This window comes from Carcharodon carcharias, chromosome 5 (genome assembly GCF_017639515.1).
Source record: "Carcharodon carcharias isolate sCarCar2 chromosome 5, sCarCar2.pri, whole genome shotgun sequence".
NCBI classification, from domain to species: Eukaryota; Metazoa; Chordata; class Chondrichthyes; order Lamniformes; family Lamnidae; genus Carcharodon; species Carcharodon carcharias.
This window is the reverse complement of record NC_054471.1, coordinates 72,784,215-72,796,514: the sequence shown is the minus strand read 5'-3', so window position 1 is coordinate 72,796,514 and position 12,300 is coordinate 72,784,215. Positions and strand designations below refer to the sequence as shown.

General features: G+C 41.4%; 1 protein-coding gene and 1 long non-coding RNA gene across 4 annotated transcripts in view; one reads left to right on the top strand and one right to left on the bottom strand.

The window, feature by feature from the left end:
• Window positions 1–12,300, bottom strand: part of pex7 (peroxisomal biogenesis factor 7) — a 172,826-nt gene that overhangs the window by 59,671 nt on the left and 100,855 nt on the right. The window lies entirely within an intron of this gene.
• On the top strand, window positions 1,475–8,434 carry LOC121277836. Its single transcript, XR_005942980.1, has 2 exons — window positions 1,475–1,628; window positions 6,632–8,434. It is a non-coding gene; the product is annotated as an uncharacterized LOC121277836 (long non-coding RNA).

Sequence of the window (12,300 nt, the reverse complement as noted above, 5' to 3'; positions counted from 1 at the left end):
GAATCCCAGTGTCCTAACCTTGCTACAATTCATATGAAAAGATATAATAGGCTTTATAACAATGCTTACTTTGTGGTAGATTTTGAGTAAAGGTCTACCTTTGGCCTGAATAGCCTCTCTCATGTACCTTTCTTTGTGATCTCTCAGAAATGGTCAAATGTGCTTGAATTATTTTGAAGTGTGGTCCTGGTTATAAGGTAGACAAACGTAGCACATCATATTATGAGCACAACAAATTCTAACAAGCAACAATGAGTTGAGTAACCTATTTTAGTTCATACAGGGAGGAATATTGGCCAAGATACCAGGGGTAGAATTTTTAGCTCAGTGTGCGGGTGTGCGACCAACATGCTCGAGCATGAAATAGCACGCAATGACATCGGATGAGCATCCTGAAGTCACTGCACCCTTGTGCAATATTTCAGTCAGCAGGCGAGCGGGAGCCAATGACAAGTAAGAGGTCTATTAAGGCCATTAAAATAGCAATTGACAGCGATTTTTCGCTGCCCATCCAACCTTACAGCTGGCAGGCAGACAAATCGGTCAGGCGGCCTTTGCCTTTTTGACGAGACCTCATCTAAGGCTGGGATGGAGTTTCCGAGATTAATTTTTAAAAAAATTAAAGTGTTTGGACGGAATTTTCAGCATCCATGGCCAGAATTTTTCCATCGGTGAGTTGGGGGCGGGGCCCACTCGCCGACGCGATAATGATGAGGAATGATATTGGGGGAGAACCCCCAACGCCATCCCGCCCCATTTAAATATTCAGGAAGGCGGGTGGACACCGAAATCAGCTGTCCGCCCGCTGACCTGTCAATGGCCAACTGAGGCCATTGACAGGATAATTAAGCCACTTAAAGACCCTGCCCGTCCAACCTTAAGGCTAGCGGGTAGGCCAGGAGCCCCAGCGGGCTTCTGATAATATATGAAACCGGCAGGATGAGGTTTCATAGAGATAAAAACAAAAAAACTGCGGATGCTGGAAATCCAAAACAAAAACAGAATTACCTGGAAAAACTCAGCAGGTCTGGCAGCATCGGCGGAGAAGAAAAGAGTTGACGTTTCGAGTCCTCATGACCCTCGAAGGGTCATGAGGACTCGAAACGTCAACTCTTCTCATGACCCTCGAAGGGTCATGAGGACTCGAAACGTCAACTCTTTTCTTCTCCGCCCATGCTGCCAGACCTGCTGAGTTTTTCCAGGTAATTCTGTTTTTGATGAGGTTTCATGTCTGTTTAAAAGATCTTTAATAAAGTTCTTGTCATATTTATTAATATGTCCCATCTCGTGTGACATAATCACATGAGGGGGACAAGTTAATAATGTTTTTATTTTTCTATTATTGAAGTTAATGAACCTTTCACTAATCTCCCTGAAACAGCACGTAGTCTCTGCACGCGCATGCGCAAAAGAGCGCACTTTGACAGTTGGGGAATCCCTCCCTCCCCGCACAGGAAACGCAAAGCACTTCCCGTCGGGCAGGCCGCTGGGTAAGGCCCGCCCACTCAAAATGGCGGCGGGGCCTGTTTTAGTGGCAGAGGTGGGCTGCCCACCCGCCCATCAAGGGCAAATTTCGGCCCCATGTGTTGAGGTGACTCATTCTGTTGTGTGGATATTTTGTCTGGATTGTAAGTTCCGTTTTTACTGATTTTAAATTCTGCAGCACGCTGAGGCAACTCTCTGCCTCCAGGGAGCTTTCCTTCCACGCTCCCCCATGCCCACTCTTACTTCAGCGCTCGCTCTCCTCCTACCCCCACCCCGGCTATTCGCGGTCGGTGGTCCGTTCCCCGGGCCCGCTGGCCCGGAAATTCTACCCCAGGAGAACTCCCTGCTTCTCTTCGTATAACTGCCATGAGACTTTTAATGTTTACCTGAACCACTGTGACATGCAGAAATTGTGTCTCATCCAAAAATTGACATCTCTGGAAATGTAGCTCACCCTCAATGCTCCACCACAGCGCCAACCTAATTTATGAATGGTCACCGACCTGAAACATTAACACTGTTCACTCTCCACAGAGGTCACTGAGTATTTCAAGCATTTTATGTTTTTATTTTATGTGCTTAAGCCTGGGGTTGTACCGGGGAAAAGGATTAGAATCAGATCGGAGTTTTATAATGCCCTAAACCAATGAATTAATAACAGACATTATGACAAATTTCAGATTATTTGGAATTGTAAACACAAGATGCTACTCATAGCCATGCCTTTCCTCATAATACTTCCTATAATAACTTATGATACTTTCTCCTTGATGCAAAGGGGAGCATCAAACGCAGTTTGATTGCCAAGTACAAGAGCTATCATTAGACTGGACCCTGGGTTTATGTCATTTGAAGAGGAACACTACTCCCAAAAATGATACTGTATGGTATTCATATGTCTATCTTCTAGTCCTAAAAAATGAATCCTGTCAGATGATGTAAATACAACTTTGTTACCAGATCTCAAGAGCGCAATTTGGATTGAAAATACTTAAAAGAAATTCAATTGGTACAATGGATTTTGATTTTAGAGCTTAATTTAATAAAAGATTCAATTTGGCTGGCATACAGCCAATGGAGAGAAATTTTAACTGGCTTCAGCAAAGAACAATGGATCATGTCAGTATGATTGGCACTCTAACCATATAATTTATTTTAAACATTTTAAAGAAAGTTCCGGTTATGGAAAACATAATCAATCAATACAAGTTCGGTGAACCCAGGGTGATTATTAATGACTTCCCAAATTGATTTTTTTTATGAATGCAGTATGGCCATATATCACAAGTAAGCCATAAGACCAATGAAGTGGCAACCTATTCAGATTTTGTACTTCAGCAAGGACAGTCCTTCATCACATACTGTATCAGGCATGATAAAATATGCACTCACCGCCTTGTGACAGAATCTTGTTTTGTTTAACAATGTGGTCTCTTTTTATGCTAGCCTACCAAGTTCATTATGTAAAATTAATAAATTGCTGTTAAAGTGCGACTTACAAAAGTTATATTAGGACATTTGGTGCTGCAAATCTCAAATTAAAATAGGAGCTAAAAATGACAGCATTTTAAAGTGACTAGAGTTAGTTTTCTTTTAGCCACAATGCTAAAGTGTTGACTGCCCCCACTCTGGAAAGAAGGGAGAATGAATGGAAGATAACTAGTCATTAAAATCTTTTTTTTAAAAATAAAATCATATGAACATACAAATTAGGAACGGGACTAGGCCTCTTGGCCCCTTGAGCCTGCTCCGCCATTCAATAAGATCATGGCTGATCTGATTTTAACCTCACATTCCTGTCTACCCCTGATAACTTTTCACCCCCTTGTTTATCAAGAATCTACCTACCGCTGCCTTAAAGATATTCAAGGACTCTGCCTCAACTACCTTTTGAGGAAGAGAATTCCAAAGTCTCACAACCCTCTAAGAGAAAAAAAAATTCCTCATCCCTGTCCTAAATCGGCGACCCCTTATTTTGAAACAGTGACCCTGAGTTCTAGGTTCTGCCACAAGAGGAAATATCCTTTTCACATCCAACCTGTCAAGTCTCCTCAGGATCTTATATGTTTCAATCATGTAAATCAAATAATAGAGGCCATGCAAACTTACAATATTAAATTTACATAGACTAGACACAGCAACAAAAGGATTTAGAAAGAATACTGAGGGGTTATGATAAAGAAGGTAGGGAGAAACTGTCTCCTCTGGCAAGTGGGTCTTTAACCACAGCTCACAGATTTAAAATAATTGGCAAAAGGACCAGAGAGGAAATTAGGAATATTTTTCACTCACAGGGTTCTTCTGATCTGGAATGCGCCAGAAGAAACATGTTGGAATCAGAATCATTGGCTCAGAAATTTTCAAGAGGAATTGGCCATGTACTTGGAAGATGTCTAATTTGTAGGGTTAAGGGGAAAAAACTGGGATTAAATTGGACAGTGCTTTCAGCACAGGTACAACAGGCTCAATAGCCTCCTTCTGTGCTGAAGATCTCATGATTCTATACAAAACCAGCATTGCCAAAAATGTTACTTCACTTTTGCAAATTGAGGAGTTTAAAAGTTTCAAGTCCATGAGCTGTCTGTTAACGCTAACATGCTAACTTGAGCTGCAATACAGCTCCACAGGGCTGGCCTCTCTCTCTTCATGTGAAGCCCTAACCAACGGCTGTTGCCAAGCCATTTGCTCGTGGGCAGAATCACATCCAAGCCTGATCATATCCACACACAATCATCAAAAACAGGAACCTTTGTTAATATTTTCCCCACCTTATCTCAGAGCAGCTGAGGCCAACTGCAGCGTAGCCACCACCAGCTCAGCTGAGAGCAGCTAATTCAGCACAGGCCAGCGGATGTGCCTGGGGGCATTACTTATGTGCGTGGTTAAGTATTACATAATCCAGTTCATGGGAAATACTAAAACATTTATTTTGTTTCAAAAAGAATTTAATAACTTGTTTATTGGAAGTGGGAATATTCAAAAGCACTACTTTTATTGACAGGTTACATAAAAAATGGTTAGGAAATAGAAGAATGCGGGTTGCCTGAGATACAGCAATTTGCTCTATCACTTCATGATCCATGTATAATTTGCCATACTCTAGAAAGTGCCAAACAAACTTAATTCTGTTTCCTCAGTAGTGGCGGGGGGGGGTGCGCCTGAGTTATATAATAAATCAAGGCCTTTAAACATTATACTCATGGCGACAATGTTTTCCCTCTTTTCACAAAATAACTTCCAATTCATTCCTAAATAAATTTAAATGAGCTATTTGAAGAAGTTGACTGACACACCATAATGATTTTTACTTTGGTGCCTGATCCACATATCCACTAATGCAGTTTGTATGAGCCCAAACCTGGTGAATTGGATTTGTAATGGGCCGAGAGGTAGCAGACAAAAATAGGGATATAGAGAATATAGTCTGATTGGTGGGATATGACAAGTGGTGTTCCCTAGGCACCTGTACTGGGATTCAGCTTTACACCAAATATGTCAATGAAGGTATAGAGAGCTGTATACCCAAGCTTGCACATAACACCAAGTAAGGAGACAAATGCAAATCATTAAAAAAGCACAGAGGCATAATTTTTTGTTAGATAACGGTGTCAAGGGTTTGGGACAAAGGAGGATAAACAGAACTGACATACAAATAGCCATCATTCAATAGGATTGCAGAACAGACTTGAGGAACTGATTGACCTACAAAGTACTTTGTAGCTTTGCAATTATTAAAATTCAGAATCATTTCTGATCTGAATCATTTTAACCATTTAAACTGTTTCTGTAGAAAATTGGGCGAACATGCCCGGGCACAGAAAATACAACAGCATACAGGGTTCTCTCTAGAAGCAAAAATTCATGGGGCAACATTTTCCCCCCATCAGGGGGGATGTGTGGGAGTGGGCACGAGCGGGCGGGTTCCTGATCGGCACCCCTAGTCGGGGGTGCACTGCCATTTTACGCGGGCAGGCCAATTAAGGCCCGACCAGTGTGACAGCCGCTCGGAAATGCTGCGCACGCGCGCGAAAGAGCGCACAGGTCTCCCTCAGACAAAGAGCTGCCTCAGGGAGATCGGCTCAAAAGTGAAAAGCAATTTAAAGAATAGAAATAATTTTACTGACATGAGTCGGGACATGTCCATAACTTTTATTATAAAATATTCTGAAATTTTTAAATCCCTCATGAAACCTCATCCCCCCCACCGTGGATGGGGTTTCATGTTTTTTCAGAAGCCCGCCTTAAGGTTGGACAGGCAGGTCCATTAACTGGCTTAATTAGTTCTTCAAAGGCCTTAAGTGGCTGTTGACAGTTCAGCGGGTGTGCAGCCATTAGCTGCACGCCTGCCGAACTGAAAATCTAAATGACACAGGGTGACGTCGGGACACACGCCCGATGTCACGCTGTGTCATTTTACCCATTGGCAAGAGGGCCCCGCCCCCCCCGCTTGCCAACCAGAGGATGCAGCCCATGAAGTAGCATCAGTCCTGGTGCAAGAACATAAGACCTAGGAGCAGGAGTAGGCAAATTGGCTCTTCGAGCCTGCTCCACTATTTCGATAAGATTATGGCTGATCTGGTTGTGTCTCAACTCCACTTTCCTGAATTTTTCCAGCTAATTTTGCTTTTGTTTCAGATTTCCAGCATCTGCAGTATTTTGCTTTTATCTTGTTTACATAGGATTATAACCTTAAAGTCACTCCAGGGGATCTATTATTATACTAATATACCCCTTGACTCTCCTGTTTATCAAAAACTATCTAACTCAGCCTTAAATAAATTCAATGACCCAACCTCCACTGCTTTCTGGGGAAGAGGATTCCACAGACTAACAACCCATCAAGAGGAAAAATTTCTCCTCATCTCTGTCTTATTCTTAAACTGTGTCCACTAGTTCTAGTCTCCCCCACAAGTGGAAACATCCTCCTGGTATTTACCCTATCAAGTCCCCTCAGGATCTTATATAAGACACAGGTAGTAAAAGAGCCATGCAATTGTTTATTGCAATTAGAAATTGTCTATGGATTAGATTGTTTTATGTATAGGGTACTTAATTTTCATTTGAAAGAACTTTGAAGTAAAAAATGGTTTACAAATGATCTACAAATGCTGCTTCTCATCTTTGATTGTCTCTCCAATTTTTCTAGGTATTTAAGGGATTGCTGCATTTTTGGACGTATGATTGTTTGCATGAGATATATTCGGATCCTGTTTAGTTTCTTCTGCTGGTTCAGATGGACGTTAAAATTCCCTTGGCAAAAACAAGGAGCTCTTCCCACATCCTGAGTAACACTGATCGCCCACCAACACCATCAAAACAAACTCATCCCTTCATTCATAGTAGAATTTTACTGTGCATGAGGTGGTTGCCATATTTGCCTACATAACATCAGTAACTGAACTTCAAACAAATCCAAGGCATGTGAAGCACTGTGGAATATTTTTGAGACATCATACAGCATATATTATTGCAAATCGCTCCTTCTTAGCAATATTTGCCTTGTCTTTAATGGGGCTAAAATCAGAGGTACACTCAAAACGTGTACATTCTATACTTAGAAGCTTTTTTAAAGATATTTTAGCACTGTCATTCTGGACTGGCATAAGCAATGGGATAAAACTCCATCTACTTTGCCTTGCTCATAATAACAGACCTATATCCCAAATGTATCAATGAGGTATTTTCATTTCTAGTGACAACTCTCCTTTGAGGCAACTCAAATATACTTGCCAATTTAGTTCTAATTTTGCCTCATAAGATTTGCGCTAGCTGCCAGAATTGAGACTACCTAAACTGGAAGATAGTAAAGACTCCAATCCATTTCTACTAGGGCCAAGACATGAAAAAACATTTGCTCCCACTACACTACTTAGTTCCTACATTTATAGAAAACTAACAAATTTATGTTGATCATGAGGAAGGTGCATGGAAGAGCAGTTGTAATTAATTATTTCTGTTTCAAACAACTTGTGTAGTTTCTCAGCAACAAGCCCAATGTTCTCCGTCCGCATGTTAAGCAAGGCAAAGTAATATTACACAAGGTGAATGGAATGGGAGAGATGCAAATATCCCTTCAGACATGATATAATTAAATACATTTATCTTTAGCCAACTGGTTGACATGATGTGTCAAGTGTATTAGCATAGTTGGTGGTGCATAGTGGTCACTCTGCTTGGCACCTGTTGCTTTCAGCTCTTATCACTGGCTAGAAGTATAACTGTTGTAAAAAAAAAAGAGCTGAGTACATAAGCCTCTCCCACCAGTGCACTGCAAGCCCTATGTACTGCCTTCTTGTGGCAACATACATAAACTAGGTACCTCACCGACCCAGGCTAAACTACAGGCACCTCAGAGGAGTGTCATGAAGCTACTAATGTATACAATATAATTGGAAAATATTTTTCTCTTAAAATTGAGGCTTAGTCTGTGGGTGTGCCTTAATTGGATTAAAGCCAGCTAGTCTAGGTACTAGTTTTGATGTGTAAGCGTGTATTTGCATTTTTGAATATAGCATTCAAGAAGTGGAGTGAAAACTGACAATATATCTCGCAGATACCAAGCAATATGTTTATATTACTAATAAAACTGATACAATGAAAGGAGTTTTATTATTAGAAGAGACTGGTGATACAATGAGAACTTACATTTAATGGGCGGTGCTAAGTATAACTCCAGGAGTTTTGTGTGTGCAGGGCAGAGGCAATGTGAGATCAAAAGGCAGCTGTAAGCCTCCAACTGTCTCCACAGGAGCCAAAGTGAAAAGGACCTCATTTTGAATTTGTAAGGTGAAAATGCTTTGCCTGGTGTCTGGTTAAGTCTATGTATTGCTGTTGCCTTAATGGAGATTAGTTTGGGAATTTGTTAAAAGTTATGATAGTAGTAATTTGAAGCCATGTGTATATATATTGTAACCTGTGTAAATTAATAAAATGTTTCATTTAGTTTAATGTAACACCTCGAGAACTAGTGGTCTCATTCCTGAATTTAGAGTTGCATCTCAAACATAACACTTAAAATTATAGGTTATGACAGTTGCTTAAAGTTTCCGTAAGGGATTTTTAAATATGTCAGCTTTACCAACTGCATCGGTCATAACAATTGGGGGCTTGTCTGGGAACAATTAGGTAACTCAATATTTCATTTAAATTTTCAAGCACCCCCTCATTATCCAATTAGATTAGAGGAAAATCAATTTCGGAGTCCTGCACTTCTATCTCTTTCTCATCATTCACCATCATTAATAACTCTTTTTGTTCCTCTTCCCGGTCAAAGTACTTTTTATGCATATTTACATGACACACCCTCTGCTTCTTTCTTCTATCTGTTTATTAAATAATTCACTTCACTCAATTTCTTTTCGATCCTCTAAGGCCCACTAAATCTTGCATTTAATGAATCACCTAGTGCTGGTAACAGAACCAGTACTTTCTCTCCAGAGACAAAGTTGCGAATTTTAGCCTTCTTATCTGCTTTCATTTTCATCATTTGCTGTAATATCTTTAAATACTCCCGAGCTAATTCACATGCTCTATTCAATCTTTCCCTGAAATTTGATACGTAGTTTCTGAATTTTGACCCACCAATTTCTCATGAACCAATTTCAGTGATCCCCTTACCTCATGACCATAAACTAGTTCAAAAGGGCTAAAACCAGTCAATACATTAGGAGCATCTCTAATAGCAAATAACAAGAATGGAATTCCTGTATCCCAATCTGGTGCATAATCATAACAGTATACTCTTATCATAGTTTTTAAAGTTTGATGCCATTTTTCCAAAGCTCCTTGTGACTCCAGATGAAAAGCTCTTGACTTAAACTGTTTTATCCCCAAACTGTTCATTACTTCCTTAAACAGCTGTGACATGAAATTTCACCCCTGATCTGATTGTATATCTTTAGGTAAACCATATCTTGTAAAAAAAATTAATTAAATCCTCCACAATCTTCTTAGTTGTAATGTTTCTTAAAGTTATGGCTTCAGGAAACCTGGTAGACACATCCATTATTGTCAATAAATACTGATTTCCACTTTTAGTCTTAGGGTGGGGTCCTACAAAATCAATTATGACCTTGGTAAAAGGTTCTTCAAATGCTGGTATTAGGATTAAAGGCGCTGGTTTAATCACTGCCTGTGATTTTCCTGTTATTTGACATGTATAACAGGTTCTCCAGAATTTTGACAACATCCCTATGCAATCCTGACCAAATAAAAACTTCTGCATCTTTTTTATGTGTTTTCCTAATTCCTAAATGTCCCCTCATTGAAATTTCATGAGCAATCCTCAGAATTTCATTTTTATACCCTAATGGGATAACAATCTGATGCACCTCCCTCCAGCTTTCATTCGCGAAGACATAATCCAACCAACATTTTCTCATCAGAATACCTTCCCGAAGATAATAACATACTGGAATACCCACCTCCTGACTTCCCAAAGTCTGTCCACCAACTACAAGGCACAAGTCAAGAGCATGATGGAATACTCTCCACTTGCCTGGATGAGTGCAGTTCCCACAACACTCAAGAAGCTTGACAACATCCAGGACAAAGAAGCCCGCTTGATTGGCACCCCATCCACCATCTTAAATATTCACTTCCTCCACCACTGGCACACAGTGGCAGGAATGCACTGCAACACCCTACCAAGGCTTCTTTGACAGCACCTTCCAAACCCACGAACTCTACCACCTAAAAGGACAAGGACAGCAGCTGCATGGGAACACCACCACCTGCAAGTTCCCCTCCAAGCCACACACCACCTTGACTCGGAAATATTTCACCATTCCTTTATTGTTGCTGGTTCAAAATCCTGGAACTCCTGTCCTAACAGCACTGTGGATGTTCCTACACCACACGGACTGCAGCAATTCAAGAAGGCAGCTTACCATCACCTTCTGCAATTGGGGATGGGCAATAAATGCTGGCCCAGCCAACATCGCTCACATCCCATGAACAAATAAAAGAAAACTATACCACTCCAAGAAGAAAGATCATCCTTGGATAAACGCTTGCCATACCGCTGTTCCAGAAAGGACCCAGGGGCTCCTCAACATTCTTGATCAGGCTCTTTTGGACAACAACACCCAAGGCCAGTGTGCAGTGTCAAAATGGGATCATCTGCGTATTACCAACTATAACTCTGCACTCATTGTGTATGGGAAAAGAGGTCAGAGGAATACTGACTCATTTGAGGCTTATTGGACTAATGTGGAGCCAATTACTGCAACCAAGAGAAGAGTCCTCATGAATTACAAGCATTCCCCAGCAAACACAATCTAGATGCTCTCAGATCTCCAGAATCAAGTCCCAGCAGACTGCTTGGCACTAAGCCAATCAATACTGGTTGAAACTCTACAACAGTATACAATCTGCTGCTGAATCCAGGGATGCTAGAGGGACGGATGAAGGAATCAAGGAAGCAACAGGCCCAGCAGCAACCAAATAAGCCCCATTGAAGAAAGAGACTGGGACGATCATCACTGCACCTAGAAAGCAATTTTTTTTTTAGCATCATCAGAGTCTTTGACAATCAGTACCAGGGTAAAGCAGGGCTGTGTCCTGGCACCAACTCTCTACAACATATTTTTCTCCATGCTGATATTGCATACTTTTGGTGATTCAAATGAGGATGTCTACCTGCATGCCAGAGCCAACAGCAAGTTGTTCAACTTGGCAAGATCAAAATGTGCAATATCCTAGTTCATGAGCTGCTGTTTGCTGATGATGCTGAGCTGGCATCCCATACTGAAGTTCACTTGCAACAGCTTGTAGATCAGTTATCCTGGGCCTGCAAGAGTTTGGACTGACAATCAGTATCAGGAAGACCAAAGTTATGGGACATGACGTAGAGACTCCACCATCAACATCGACAACCTCACTCTGGAGGTCATTCACAGTTTCACATACCTTGGATCAACAATTACCAGCAACCTGCCCCTTGTTGCAGAAATCAGCACCAAGACTGCCAAGGCCACAACTGTCATGTCAAAGTTGAGTAATTGAGTGTGGACCAACAGCAAACTAACCGAAAATACAAAGCTCCACCTGTACCTGGCTTGTGGTTCTCTCTTTCACAGTAACGAAGAAGGTACAATTTATGCAAGCCAAGAAAAGAGGCTGAACAGTTTCCACCTCTGCTGCCTCAGATGAATACTGGGCATACCCAGGCAAGACAGAGTGCTGAATATGGGAACACACCAACATGCAGGGATCCCCAGAATGTTTGCTCCCGAGTCAGCAGCGACTCCATTGGCTGGGTCACGTGAACCAAATGCCACATCCCCAGAGGCATGCTCTATGGTAAGCTTGATCTTGGCTCAAGACCAAAGGTCACCCACGTCTGCGATACAAGAATTTCTGCAAGTGAGATTTCAAGTTGACCAGGATTGGACTTGATGCAGTTGCTGCTGACCGGAGTGCTTAGAGACGAGCAGTTACAAAGGGCATGGAAAAAATAGAAGCCAAAAGAAACGACCAGATGGGGAAAAAGAGAGATGGCCAGAAGGAAAAAACATCAGTCAACCTTGGGCCCACGTTATTCATCTGTGCCAGATGTGGAAAGGACCGCCACTCAAGAATTGGCCTCTCCAGCCACAACAGATGATGCTCAAAACAGAAACTACATACACCCTGGGTGTAGTCCATCATCTCCTGATATGGACAGATTGTATCATAATCTTCTTTAGCCAACTGGCACATAATTCCAGAGCTCGTGAATTTCGTACTTTCCAAAGAACCCAGTCCAATTTGAGGACTTTGCCTGTGTGTTTACCAACCTCAAAGTTTCCATAAACAGAGTGACGCTAATTTGCA